Here is a 14619-nt window from a genome sequence, read left to right as displayed (position 1 = left end):
TTAATAGAGCAAATAATAATTGATAACATGTAACAACAAAAAAGATCACCTTTCACGGCAGGCGATGCCCGTTCCACAAAAAGCGTACCTTTCCCTTTTCTACCAATAACCGTTTCGTCCGTTTCCACCAAAAGTGTATCTTTCCCTTTTCCACCAATATCCGTTTCCACCAAATAAAATTATTTACCACGTTTTTACAAAAGCAATTATTGTATACTACTATATTCTATACGATTGAAAAAAATATATCAACCAATTATATAATATATAAGTAGATACAATATATACATAACTAAAATATACTAATATATCATTTTTTTCAATCCAGCATTAGTATTTTAAATAAACTTATTACTGTATTAAAGATTTTAATATAAGCGTATACTATAGTATACAAATTATTTTGGTAAATTAACCGTGGTTTAATTATAGGTAGATTTCATTTAGTGGTAACGGATATTGGTGGAAAAGTGAAAAATACATCTTTGGTGGAAACGGGTATTGGTGGAAAAAGGAAAGGTCTACTTTTGGTGGAAACGTGTTGCGCTCTTCACGGCTGGTCATAATTTTTAGAGCCATTAGTTAGAATTAGATAGAACTACCTAGCTCTTTCATGATGTTTTATTTTGACAGTCAAAAGTACATTTAATGCTGTGGTTTTTAAGTAAGGCAATTGCTACCCACTCTCCTCCCTGAGAATTGTTTAATTTCTTTAAATATGGAAATATTGTTATAGTCTACAAATCGCAAAAGCCCCAAAAACAGATTTTTATAAGTTTTTAAAAATATCTAATACCTACATTAATTACCCATGTCTTATGATTAGTCTTCTGATTGTTTAACTATTATATACCGTGTGTCCCAAAAAACAGGGGCCACTTTACCACTCATTACCATGAAAATATTTTTCAATTCTGTTTGCGGGACATTAAACTAGACTAATGGATCATAAATTTCTATGACTTAAAATTTTTTTAACTCATGTATCTTGCGCATGCGCAATAAAACTTACATTTTTTTTTAATGGCAACCTGTAATTTGAATATCATATTCGGGTTTATCGATTTTTTTCAAACCATTTTGATGTATCAACTTGTGTCCTAAACCCAAAATTGACTAAACTAGAGCTATGGAGAATTTAAAAAATTAAAAAATTAAATTTATAATAACTTCCACATTATTTTTAATAGGTATAGGTAGGTAAATAACAAAAATAGAAATACCAATGCTCATTATTATTTTAATAGATACTTAATTATAGGTAATTCTGATGGAAACAAAAATACACTTCTTCTTCTTTTTTGGTCTCGGCCAATTAAGACCATAATATGCAATTTCATAATGTGTAATAATAAAATAAGATAATAATTCATAAATAGTAAATAGTTAATTAATTTAATAATAATAATTTTGATTGTTTGTTGCATGGTGTTTAAAAAAAAAAAAGTACGTACTACAGTTAGAAAAAAAAAATTAAATTAATTTAATTTTTTAAATTCTCCATAGCTATCTAGTTTAGTCAATGTTGGGTTTAAGACACAAGTTGATACATCAAAATGGCTTGAAAAAAATCGATAAACCCGAATATGATATTCAAATTACAGGTTGCCATTAAAAAAAATGTAAGTTTTATTGCGCATGCGCAAGATACATGAGTTAAAAAAATTGTAAGTCTTAGAAATTTATGATCCATTAGTCTAGTTTAATGTCCCGCAAACAGAATTGAAAAATATTTTCATGGTAATGAGTGGTAAAGTGGCCCCTGTTTTTTGGAACACACGGTATATATACATTATTTAACTAAAATCGGCTTTTTAATTTTAGGTTCTGTTTTAAAAAAATCTGATACCTATATAATTATGACCCATGAATGAATGAAATACATTGTTTTGAAATTTAATCTTAACTCTTGAAAATTGAATACAAACTCATTAATTGTAGTGATAGTATATTATAAGCGAATAGCGATAAATTGCTATATAAAGTATAATGTCGTTAAACACGTTTCATATAATTTGATGAATACTAAAAATCTATGACTCTGGGCTTTAGCAAACATGATAATGGTTTGATATTACTTATAATAGACATTTAAAATCACATGAGGAGGGATGCCTATAAAACATCTATTGATCGGATCACCCAAAAACATTATATACCTTAATATATTATTATACGGAACAATATTTCAGAACGATTTATTTTTTTTTTATCCGTGAGACGCCGCGAAGACGGTTTATTTATCTTTTCATATTTTAATTATTATACTGAAATCCATCGCTGTTGAAAGATAATTGTTGATGTAATCACCTTCTTATGGTTTTAAGAAAACTGCGTTCTGTTTAAGTTAGGAAAATTCTTAATTAGCTAGATATATTTTAATTATTTATAATATAAAGACCGTCATACCTATAATCCGGTTAGATTTGTTGAAACGACTAATTGAGATGTAGTACAATATTGCAAAACTTGTTTCGTGTGCCTGAAAAACCAGGCCGTGGCCCACAATGAAGCAGTGGCTATGTGAATGACTAAATTAGTACAATCGTGTTGGTGGGGAGGTGAGGAGTTTTCCAAAAGCATTGGTCGATGGAAATGGAATACGTCTAGACGGTACAACCTGCACGGTTGTATTATTACAATGCAATTCGGGTACAACTTCACTACTATCCATGTACAGTACAAAGAATACGTTTCGATAGGTAACTCAACAGTTAATTATTAAGTATTAATTAAATAAGATAATAGATAATTATTTTAAATGTTATCTAGATAAAACTATAGAATAGATAATACTTAAAACATTTACCTACATAAAAGATAACCAAAAATGTATCTAGATTCTAGATAAAAACAAATAATTTGTTATAAATATTATGATAAAAATATAATTGTTAGAATACCGTATGGCAATCATTTTTTTAAAATCCGCTATAGGTACGAAATATTGTGTTACCAGTTTATCTACCTTTATAAATTAAGTGATTTAATTGTTATAAAGCATTTAATTAATTTTTTAATAGTAATTGTTGCTGTTTGATGTAACACAAATAATTCTGCCGGTCCCTTATAAGTTATAATAGTGTGTTTGTGTATATATGATTAGTGGTGGCTGGAGGGAATAAAGAAATGTGTTACATGCTAAAAAAAATGGAAGTGGCTATTTTCGCGTCCTATGCTGTGATTGATCCAAATATTGATAATGTCTTATTATTTTTATCATCTGATTTTTACCGCCTTAATTTAAATTTCAGATCAATTATTATTTAATATTTATATACGATCATTTAATTATTTATATTTATTATGTTATTGTATATAATATGCATGTTCTGTTGACCTATTATTTTCTTGAAAATATAAATATATAAAAAAATTACGTCTTAAATTGGGTCATGTATAGTCTTAAATCGGATGTGCAATTTAAGATAAATAATTATTTATAAGATATACATCTTTAACCTGATATATTCCTCAATGGATAATCCCATCACAGATAAGAAAATACTCTCCTATAGTAGGTATAGACATATAGTCTGTTCTATTATATTTGAGAGAAGTGTTGTGTCAATCATATATAACCGGTATATTCCTCAGTGGATAATCCTACAGATAACACAATTATTCTCCTATTTTCAAGATAGTATAGACATATAGTCTGTTGACTGTTAATTTGGTTTGTGGATAAGGATGTGGCCAGTATTGCGGTATCTGGAAATGGATTTATAAGTGAAACATCAATTGAAAATAATCAAAATAATATACATTGTGCTGTTTTAGACAGTAACCTTGCGATTGATGATATAAAAGGTATTTTGACAGCGATGGCTGGGCTGCAATGCTCTCCGGCAAGTTGTGGAGATAAAACGGATAAATCCAACATGGATATGTAAATCTTGCAATGAGGATTCATCAAATAATTCAATTTGTTGCAATAGATGCATAGAGTAGTTTCATTTTAAGATGTCAATGTTAGGACAACATTAAAAAAAAATATATGGTTTTGCAGTATCTGTAAAGTAACTTATGATTGATAACTTTAATACATATAACTAATATTATGACTCTGTATTAAATTATACTTACATTATACTTTGTGATTTATAGAATTTTATACTTTTTGCTTTTAAATATTAATAATAATATAAGAACGACTGATTTACACTATTTGTAATATACTAATATAATACCATTGATTATAAATACCATGATAAAATAAATTTTATTTTATCATGATAAATACTATGTTAAAAAATATTATATTAAATTTGAATTTTTGGTATTTGGTAATGATAAGATATTATCAAAATTTGGATCAATCACAGCATAGGACGCGAAAATAGGTAAATACACGTCGGACGCGGAAATAGCCACTTCCAAAAAAAAATAAGGAACCAAAATATAAAAAAAACTGCAATTATAAAACTGTAGGTACCTAACGTTAAAGTATATTATTTTTATAATCTATTATAAAAATGCACTGCACGTGGATAATTATAACTTAGTATATTTTTTTCATTCTATGCAGATTTTTTTTTATAGCGGTCACTCTAAAATATCGTAATTACCTAATTTAAAAAAAAAGTTTATGTATATATTTGTATAGATCATATTCAGATAATATGATGTAGGTGTCTAGCTTTAATTGAATTTATAATTTTTATTTTTTCATCAAATTATACATTAAATAATATTTTGTGATATTATGTTGATTCTATTATATCAATCTTGCAGTATATCTACTTCATATTTTCTACTGAGTTTTTATTAGTAACATTATATCGATTTGATGGTATCTTTTTGCCTGTGTACTAATCAAAGACCGATGGAAGATTACTTTTAGTGTTACCTACCTACTTCTCCCTTAGACATCATAATTTATTGTACAAACAAGATTACAGCCAATGTTTCAATGTTTGCCCCTCAATGAAACACAAATGTGCTTTCAACATGATGCATTATAGGTACCTACATGTATTATGCTCATATAACAATTAATATTTCGTTATCAATTATAGGGTGATTTATAAATTTATAATTATAGTCAATATTCGTTCTATACATTATACACCCCCCCCCCCCCGGTGAAGCATTATTTTAGTCATCGAATATAACATTGATAAAATTATTTAATATTTTCACAAGGATAGACAGTCTATAAAGTTACATAATAGGTATTATGATTAAGTACCTATATAATTGAAGAGATGAATGCACAATTTCGGATAAATAAAATACAAGAATATTTTCGTGAAAAAACGAGAAAAACATTTGAATTTAATTTGAGTAGGTACAGTTGTAAGAGAAAAGAATTAATAATCTAAAATTCTCAACATTAAGCCAAAAATTTATCATAGACAGGCTCTTTGAAAGTGTATACCTAATATACCTATATATTATAAGAATCTCTTTATTTTCGTTCAGTTTCAACTGCAATAATGATATATATTCTTCTCATCAAATATAACAAAACTTAATATAAATATTAAATAAAATCAATCTACGTACAACTGTGAACACTCTATTTTTATTTAGATTTGATATACTTGATGAAATATAATATGATTATAATCCTTTTAATCGCAATTCCAATAAGGAACAATAGATTATAAAAAATGTTTATTCAAATACAATTCGTAAATCAAAACTGTTTATACGAGGCCAATATTTAATTGTATATACAGAGTATAGAAATTAAATCCATATAATATATGATGTTGTTTCACCTTTATGTATTTTATTTAGTACCTATAAAACATGCAGATTTCTCGAATGGGAAATGCAAAAATTATTACATTTTGATTACCCATCAAATTCCATAATATTATTTCCTGTAGATTGATGAGAATTTGTAGGTAGGAAATTTAAATTACAAATATAATATAAAATGAAAAATGACATAATATTTATAATTTATCCAACAACTGCAAATAGATATATGCTATACGAATCGATCGATCCATTTATAGCTAGATATATCTACAAACTCCTATTTGGCTGGATATATATTCTATAAAATGTAGCAAATGATAAATATGTTTTAAATTTGTGTAGTTCATGTAGAAAAACTATTCATTATAATTACATTCCAATGTCAATATTGCATTATTATATGAATATCTAGGTACGAACGTATTAAAATATAAACAGAATATTTACGTATACATTATACATATTAAATTATATAATAAATCTAATAATGTTTATTCAAAAGTATATTATTATTGCACTAACTTGTTTGACACACTTCGGTTTTAAGTGTTTTAATACGCTAACCTTATACACTCGGACAAACAATTGATGTATGAGTAAAATAAAGTAAAATAAAATACGCATGCGTATTAAAAACGAAAACTTACTTCAACGAGTTCAACGCACCTATTTGGCTATTTATAACGCCAATATTATACGAATATTTACTATATACGTCTATATGCTATGTTTTCTGAGTTATAATAACACATATTTGCTTTCATCCATATTCTTATCTTATCCTAAGATATTGCTTCTATGCCTTGTGTTCCGATTTCCATTAGATCCTTTTTGACTTTGACCATGCGTTTGTTCACATTTGTTGGTCTATAATGTTACCTATTTTAACAGTGTTCGACTCACAGTTTCAATAATATTTGTCAGTTGTTCATACAGTAGGTAGTAGTTACCTACTGTATGAACAACTGACACCTAACCTACATTTAATGACATTTAATTCAAATACCCATTTCTTATTTTTAACGAATTGAATATAAACATGACGTATTTTAGTTTATGCTACCTATGTTCATTCCGTTTATTTTATTAACAGATGTTATAAATAAGTAATTTCATACACATCAAACATAACAAATAATTCAAATAAATCAGCTACAAACAGTGTGGCGTAGTTAGGGGGGGGGGGGGGGGTGTAAGTGGTATCTCCCCCTAACCACCCAAAAAAAATTTTTATATCGGTATTTCATCTTCTGTGATACTGATTGTTTTTAAAGCAATCTTTTTTTTGCATTTTTTGATGATGGAATTAATACCAATTTGAAACAAAATAAAAATGACGTTTAGTTTAACTAATAACTTGTAATTTGTGTCATAAATATATTTTAAATTATTGAAAATCGACTCATTAAATATTTTAGAATTTCATTCTTAGAAGTTTTCTTTTTATAACTAACAAACATTTATATCAAGTGATGTTCATTTTTATATAATTTTTATGTCCCTAAGAACTAAATATTATATTCAGGCATCAGAATGCTATTATAATTTGATAATATTGTATTGTAATTCATTAACATAGACAAAGAAAATAAACTAATCAATGATTACTGAATTCTTAGTTTTAGACTAACTAAATAATAATTTTTATATTACCTACCTAATATAAGAAATAAAAATTTTATTACACAGTATTTGTTAATAAAAATGAATAGGAAATATAAAATACTATAGTGAGAACTAAATAATTTTATAAATCATTAAGAATACAAATTGAATTATTAAAATCCACGTTTTTTCATAATTTTTATCAAATAATTATTTAGTGTTGTGATACTTTAATGATGTTAAAAAGTTACTTTTTATCACAAGTCGCGTGGTGTGAGTCTTACGCAACATTTAACAAGTTGTTTTTGAATATGACAGTCACTTGGTAAGTAAAATAGGTACTACTTAATTGGTTTTCCTTATTGATCTTGAAATTTATGTACATTTTTTAAATTTTAAAATAATTTTCTATTTAATCACTCAATTTATTGTTCTTAATGTTTGAATTGTTTTTAATTGGAACGATTTTTCAAACAATTTTTAACTCGCATCATTATTACAATATAATGTTTATTTTTTAGATTTTACTAAAAACGAATTGTTAATTTTTCTTTATGTTAACAGTATTAAATCTAAGAATATAAATAAAAAAATTACTCTTTTATATAGCCATACAAGTATTTAGTGGTCAAAAATATTTTGGCGTTTATTATATTATAATTTACACGCATAACATTATTATATATACATATATATAATCTTATAATACTATTATACATTTATACCCATTATGTAATATGATATCTAACAAACAATACAGCAAAATGCATATTATTATTATCGTATACATACAGAAAACAAAGAAACAAATGGATGTTCGTAAAATATGTGGGTGCATACGATATTGTACTATTCTACATTAATAAAGGACGAATACTCTACTGACAATATGTTTAAAATAAATAATTGATTATACTACGTTTCACTTGTGTCATTTTAAATAAATGAAAAATACTTGAAATGTGCGTTATTCAGAGTATCTGATGCTTATACATTATAGTTACTATACCTATATAGGACATAGGTAATATATATATATGTATATTATAATATACAATAGATTAAAGTCTCAGACACTGAATATGTCACTATACATAATGTATTTTTTTTTTTTTTTTAATATAGTAAGTATATCAATTTTCTTTTTACATCCTGTATTTTTAATTCATGGTTGTACTAACTTTACCACATGGCATAACCCGTGCAATGATTTGTTTTGATTGATAAATATACTAGTTTATCCCATGCATTTCACTGCTTATTAGTTATAAATAATTCCAACTTATTTATATGAATCATATGTTTTATATTATACGTAATGAATTCGGTACCGATGTTACATTTATTGCTATTCATTGAAGTGCATTTAGAATGTAGATGCACAATTGTTTTTACTTTTCCTTCTGTTGCATATGCAAATAAATCATAAGGTTTTCCGACGCCTAAGCAGGCAACATATAGCGGGTCATGTGAAGAGCATGAGTTTCCAAATTCAGTCCACACACTTGTAGCGAATGTGCTTGTGGTTTGTTGATGGTCATTGCAAAGGCGAGTAGCACCGGAAACTCTGAACTTTGAATTCGAATGGCATATCTGATATCTGTTGGTATCATTGGATTACGTGATAATAACAGTTAATACATATTTATCCTTAAAATTTCTGTATAAAACTGTATTTTCGATAATGTTGTTCATCAAATTTTTCACCGAAGCCTGCAGGTACCATTGAACAATGTTTTCGATTGATGTTTAGTAGAAAAATGATGAGTGAGCCGATTTTCAATTTTAGAACGCACGGCGGCATGCCTATAGCAAATCATGTGAATTTAAGAATTCGGTTGGATAATTTACAATTTTGTTTTGATTCATTATACAGTATCGATGAACTTGTACGTGTTCATGTTACCAGGAATTCCTTTTTTATTTTAATGACATCATCATTATTTTAAACTGATAATATATAGGTACTATCCGTACACTGAGCCACTGATAATTTCTGTAATTTTTCATCGATTATCATTCTACCATTCCCAAAAACTGATAAATGTTTTGTGAAATGATCAGTGGATATATCATTTTGAACTTGTACATGCATATTGGTCTTAAAATTCGATATATGTACGTATTGCTATAAAACTAATAATTTGAGACATGCATTGAGCTCATCAGCTGATGTTAAAATAGTATAACTGGTAGAGTTGGTCAAAAATTACTAGACAATAATATAAATGTGCCACTGAAAATCTGTTAATTGCTTCAAATGCTTTTTTGTGCGTCATAGGCCTATAGTACATAATACATTCGTCCTAAATTATAATTTTATAGGTTTGGAGTTTAAACAACTTTTTCTAACAATCATAAACACACAAAAAAAAAAATAGCAAAATCAGTCTAGCCGTTCATGCGTGTACTAAATAAGGATTCAATTATATATTTAGATTATGCCATATTTCTAATAATATTGTTATACAAGTAATATCCTAATAGTCAACAAATGGAAACCTTATAGATAAATAAACAAAAAATATTCTTTTTTCGAGAGCTGAGAAAAAAATACATGTATAAGCTGCCTAGCTACCTACATGCAGGCCTTTTAGTTTAGAGATTAAATATAATATAACTATAACTTTATAAATGTGAAATCAAAATCTTTGTACGGATTAAATTCTGGAACTACTTATCAGATCTTCTTGATTTTTTTGGAACGAAAGAGTACAGTGTGGACCAAGTTTATGGCTTACATTAATTAGTCTAATGAAGTGCGGGGTTAAGAGGATGAATGTACCTACTAAAAACTACAATAGATTCACCATCTCTCCACCAAAAAATATACTAAATGTTAAATATTATTGTAAGGTAGCTAATTGCTATTGGTTTAAAATATAATATAATTTTTTGTATAATAAATAAAACAACATTTTGGTTCCCTCTACTTTGCTTATTATTAATTGTACTAGCTGTACCCGTGCACTTCGTAGCCCGTTAAAAATCTTACCTCCTATATGTCTCAAGTTGTGTGTTAAATTTCTTACCTGTGATTATCCTGCGAAATTCAATTTAGCTTATAATTATATAATTGTATTCGTTTTATCACAAGAAAGAAAACTAACCTGAAGTTAGCACCAATATAAGAAATATGAATTTAACGAACTCTACAAAGCTAGGGTTCAGCCAGTATAAATATATATTTTTTACTACAATGGCAACCAAAAGAAAAAAAAATTGAAACATATTATGTAATATCTATACTATATAATCATAATAGCAATATGCCAATATATATATATTATAACCAACAGCAATATTTTATACCTATAATTGTTAGTGTTTACAAATCTTGTCATCATAATACATGAATACCTACAATGTATTCAATAATATTTAATATGTCATATTCAAATATTGGTATAAACTTAATCGGAATAAATAAATGTAAATGAAAACTTCACATTAAATATAATATTTTTTTTTAATTAATATTGTTGACTCGATGCTATTCGTAAATTATTGACAAAAAATTGATAAATGATCATATTAATAAAAGTTATTTCCAGTACTGACTTCAGAGCAAATAAAACGCGAAACTGTTAGTTTTACATAATATTATATTATTTTGTATTCAAAGAACATTTTTAGAAGCATTGCGAAAATTGTCATTCGATTCAACATTTTGCATTATGCAAATGCAATCAATCGAAGATTGGATAAAAATTGTATTTTTATTTTTGGGTCTGAATATATATATCGAATAAGATAAATATCTTGTCTTTTATTTTGTAGTTGAATATTATAAGTGTATTACCTATTCTATTCTATCATTCCTTATGCCTATACCTATTCTTGTCACAGTCTTTAACAGGAAGAATAAATATTTTTATTATTTTTTTTTTATATATACATATAAAGATTAAAACAAATGTATTTCACTATTTCATTAGTAAGGCCATCCTATTATACCTTGATGCTAATATTATAATAAATATATAACGTAGCTATCTTTGGTTTCTCACTTATTTTGATATAATACAGAAAAATAATGCAACGATTCTAATAATTCATGATTTATATTATGATTGAACATCTGTAAATTATGTTTTTAATTATATATGATTTTTAAATCTTAATGTACAGTAAGTATTATTAAATAAATGTGTAAAAACAACAAAACATGACTTAATGTCTATAATCTATAATAATAATAAAAAACAAACCAAATTATAACTTTTCATTACTCACTAATACCTACCTAGGTCTTAAAGATAGTAGGTCATTAATAAATAAACATTAATGACCTACTAGATAACATCATGTACTACAACATTCACAAATCATATTATTAACATCTAAGTACATATTTTAAGAGCACTAGGTATGCTTAAGTCTTCAACTTTGATAATGGTTTATGGTACAAAATTGGATCAAACCACGCCTATTCTGAAAGATCAAAAAAAAAAAAAATCAAGCAGTTTTTTTCTAATAGTTGTTAAAAAAACAATTGTAAAACGGGAATATTTATGCCACAATTGCAATGCTGGACCATCAAAGAAACGTGTATGAGGGAAAGCGGATTAAGAGGATGTACGAGACCACTAATTGCTGACTCGTGCGGTCACAATATTGGAGTTTTAACTTTAGTGTTATTTTATAAATAGTAAAGGAATGATCAGAGAGACTTGACATTTCCATTTTCATCATAATTTTTATTTATGTTTTTTGTATCGATAATGTACCACTGAGTAGATACAATGTTTATGATATCTAAAAGAGGTATAGGTATTTAGAAATATCTTATTCAGGGAGGAGGTCACAATCAAAAATTTAAAATTAAACATAGTTAACTTACAAGCTTATAACTCATATTTTACATATTTTAATCCTGGTAATAAAAAAAAGTATAAATTATGGTGTGTTTAATGAATATGGGTAGTTCACAGACCACATAGTAAGCTGTTTCCCTTTAAATACATTACTGAATTACCTATTATTATATTATAACATATGGGCAATTAAAATCAAACACAAACACAATAGTTATAAGTTACATTAATTAGTTACATCTCACTATCTGAGATACGCTAGAAATAATTTGATTGGATTTTCGTGTCAGTATGTGGCCATAAACGTACCTATATTTTGTCGTAATAAAAATTAATTTCTGCTGTAACTTATTTGATAATATGGTCTGTATTATTTTGTACAAATCACAACTATATTTCGTGTGGGGTAGGTAATTATAATTTATAGTCGCGCATTACTGTGTTGCGCCTATCATCACCATAGGTAACCCTTGTTCGGTATATTTGTGTTTATTTTAACAGATATGATGTGTTTACAGTGTTGTCATACCTTATATACCTACCTATATGTATGGACATATATAATAAATAATTAAAACATAATATATTTTAAAATATAAATCGGTAAAATATAACATATATTACCTACTGGTATACTATTTTAGGTATATATAACAATTATTAACGACAATTTTGGACTATTAATGGAAGGAGGTGGATAACGCAATTTTTATTATTAAATTATATATTTATAATATAGACAATCCATATTGTTTTATAGGTCAATCAATCACATTGATCACATTTGTTTTTAAATGTTGATATAATTATTAGGAGGGATGAAAAAATAAAAAATGTACATATATTGCACTATATGATTTGATAAATGAATGTAGGTATTTACCTACCTATATATTATATTGATGATTCGTTCACCTCTAGTCTCAACGCAAGTTAATGTTTTATAATTTGTTTGTATTGTATTAATTTATGACTTAATTAACTTGTGTACCTATATGCATAAAGTTTGTAAAAAAATCATTTTTTCAAATTTTAAGCATTTATCCTAGGAAATAATCACCTTAATTTGTTTCTTTTTTTAATTTTCCCCATGCTTAATAATTTCCAACCTATATATTACGGTGGTCGCAAATATGGACTGTGTGAAATATTGGTAGGATTTGCATTCCATCTATAAACTAAAAAACGTATACTTTGAACTTTGACATATTTCCTTTATAGTGTTATGAACGATTATAAATTTGTTAATATGAATAATATATATACATATTATATGTACATTCGAATACTGTAGTTATAAACAATGTTATTAATGTATAATATATTATGCGGAAATAAATACAACAATTTCTTTTCACTGTATAACGTAGACTTTACGTAATCATGTGTAATTAAAGAGAATAAAAATGAAAACTTAATTTATTGTTTACTTGTTATCTGCAATATAGCTGCAGGTATGTAAATAAAATAGTTTGAAAATTATATGTTTTATTTTTCAACTCTTCTCGAATTTTAAATTACCTACTTCGTAACTAATCACTAATGCATAAATATACTTTCTTAAAACATGAATCAACTTAAATATATTAGGACAAGAATATTAAATACAAACTGTTATAAAAATAGGTACTTGGAGCAAATCAATCAAAAAAATATTGATCTAAGTACGTGAGAATAGATACAGAATTTAAAATATGCACCTAATGGCTAATACCTATAGTGATATAATTATATAAATATAAATTAAATAGCTACTTAATGAGGTACCATTTTATAGGTAATTAAACATGTACAATATTTTGATTTACAGCCGTTTATGTAGTTACTAGTTAGCAATCATAATATGCCTAAATCTAAAACAATTTATACATTACCTAATACCATTGAGTATAGATTAAATATATATATGTATACTATATATATTATCTATACTCAATACTAACACCTAAATGTGAAATATATATCTTTATAACTTTATCTCATCTGCTGTATCTTTTTGGACTATAATAATAATTATTATTTCTTAATTTAAACTAAGGTCGTTCTTACTCATTAAAACTCCAATAAAAATTTAAATAATGACCGTATATATATAGTATGTAATTTATGGCAATTAGAAAATGTGATTTACGCTAATCCAAAAATGATAATTTAGGTAATTTTCTCAACATAAAACTAGATGAAAGAGCAAAGAGCATTCTGTAATCTGTGTAATCTTGTACCAAAAAAATAGAAATTTGCATTATTTTTTACTTTATCAAAATTAAATAAAATAATTATTGGGTAATTATTTTTGTTTTAACATAGGTATAAAAGTATGTTACCTATGAGTCTATTGTCTCCGTCTTAGAAACACACGACATACCAAATTTTTGTTAACTGGTTTCAATAGTGTGCTGTTAATTTAAATATTAGAGTTACTGTAAGTTCATCAGGTGAATTATAAAAATTTAATTGTGTGACGTAAATTATAAAATTAAGATTT

Source organism: Diuraphis noxia, unplaced genomic scaffold (genome assembly GCF_037042655.1).
Source record: "Diuraphis noxia isolate RWA-SAM2 unplaced genomic scaffold, SU_Dnox_SAM2 contig0002, whole genome shotgun sequence".
Classification (NCBI taxonomy): Eukaryota; Metazoa; Arthropoda; class Insecta; order Hemiptera; family Aphididae; genus Diuraphis; species Diuraphis noxia.
The sequence above is the reverse complement of the archived record's forward strand: the minus strand, read 5'-3'. Positions refer to the sequence as shown.